The sequence below is a fragment of the Myotis lucifugus genome, unplaced genomic scaffold (assembly GCF_000147115.1).
Source record: "Myotis lucifugus unplaced genomic scaffold, Myoluc2.0 scaffold_1962, whole genome shotgun sequence".
In the NCBI taxonomy this organism is placed as follows: Eukaryota; Metazoa; Chordata; class Mammalia; order Chiroptera; family Vespertilionidae; genus Myotis; species Myotis lucifugus.
In genome coordinates this window covers 20,171-22,019 of record NW_005873010.1, presented here as the reverse complement: position 1 = coordinate 22,019, position 1,849 = coordinate 20,171, and the positions used below count along the sequence as shown (strand labels likewise).

General features: G+C 55.0%; 1 pseudogene; it reads right to left on the bottom strand.

Moving 5' to 3' along the window:
• Nucleotides 1–307: 307 nt before the first annotated feature.
• Nucleotides 308–1,427, bottom strand: LOC102419815 (annotated as a pseudogene).
• Between the last annotated feature and the right edge of the window lie 422 nt (nucleotides 1,428–1,849).

The following is a 1,849-nucleotide window of genomic DNA, read 5'->3' as shown; positions in this document are numbered from 1 at the left end:
AACCCAAAATATTTTTATTATACATCACAATATCGCATGAAAATACCCTATTTTTATCTTTAAATTCTTTATTAGTTAAGGAATTACAAATGTGTCCTCACCCCCCCATCATTAGCCCCTCCCCCCTCCCCCCCCCCCTCCACTCATGCTTTCATCCCCCTGTTGTCCATGTCCATTGGTTTGGCTTATATGCATGCCAAGACGAAATACACACTGGAGAAAAAACTCAAATGCCCCATTGTCTCCACAGCGCAAGTCACAGAGCAGAAGACAGAGCCGTCAGGAAAAGCAGCAGCAGCGCCGCCACTCAGTAGACACGCTCGAACTCCGTCTGGTTGGGATTGGTGGGATTGCGGCTCTGGTTAGTGAAAGGCTGGGTGATCTGGCTGCCCTTCCGGCGTGGTGGCGCCAGATACTGGAACATGGATGTCTGGTGGGTGGAGAGCATGCCGCTGAGGTCTGAGGGCATGGGGTCAGACCAGAAGAAGTCATGGTTGAGGGCATCGTCGCTGTCGATGCGCTGCGCAGGGTCCAGCACCAGCAACTTGTCGATGAGGTCCAGTGCATAGGGGTCGCGCACATAGGCCTCCAGCCGATCCCCCACCTTCCGCTTCTGGCCCTTCACTAGCTCCAGTTTCTCAAACAGCTCGTACTTGTGCACATTTGGCCACACCTCAGGGGTGATGGAGCCACAGAGCTGGCTGATGAGGGCAAGCTGGTGCTGCTCCGTGTTGCCCTGCATGATAGGGCAGCGGGTCCACATCTCCGCCATGATGCATCCAGCCCCCCACAGGTCAATGGGGGGGCCGTAGTCCCGCTCCCCGAGCAATAGCTCCGGGGGCCGGTACCAGAGTGTCACCACACGGTTGGTATAGCGGTTGGGCTGGCTGTTCTTGGCCAGACTGAAGGCCCTGGCCAGCCCAAAGTCTGCCAGTTTCAGGACCCCGTCTCGGGTGATGAGCACGTTAGCTGGCTTCAAGTCCCTGTGCAGGATCTTGTTCCTATGGATGTAGTAGAGGCCATTGAGCAGCATCTGCATGACCTTCTTGATCTCAGACAGTGTGAACCTGACTAACACGTTGCTCAGCAGCCCAGCAAGGTCATGCTCGCAGAAGTCCAACACCAGGTATATACTGCCTTTGCGTCAGTTATAGGGGGAAGCTTTGGCTCGACAGATCTCAATCAAGTCGATCACATTCTCATGTTTTAGAAGCTGGAGGATCTTGATTTCCCGCAAGGCCGTGATGGGGAACCCCTCCTTCTCGTTCTCCAGCAGGACTTTCTTCAGAGCCACCTTTTGGCCGGTCAGGCGATGCTTTGCCTTAAACACCTCCCCAAAAGTGCCTTGGCCGATCTTAGTGAGCACCTCATATTTGGTCACCTCATCACAAAAAGGGGCACTCCACGGGGTCGTATTGCTTTGCCATGGCCGCCTCCGCCTCCAACTCACCATGGCCTCCTCCAACGCGCCACCGCTGCCTCCAAGGCTCCCCAAGCTGCTGCCGCCACTGCAGCCGCAGCCTCCATCGCCACCGCAGCTCTTGCTCCGGGTCTCGCCTCCGTGCTCCAGGCCAAAAGTATTGACTTTTAAACTGTGTTTTTCAGCCTGGCAGGTGTGGCTAAGGGTTGAGCATTGATCCATCATCCAGGAGGTCTCCAGATGAACTCCCCAGATTATGAATTTGATTCCCCGTAAGGGGCACCAGGGGCCAAAATCCCAATTCCAGGTGAAGGTAATGCAGGATCCAGGGAGACAGTATCCGCTCGAGAGCTGGCCTTCAAATGCAGCCTACATCCTCTTGGGCCTGACTTTATACCCGGGCCATAGTAATCTTCTCATTGCCCATCC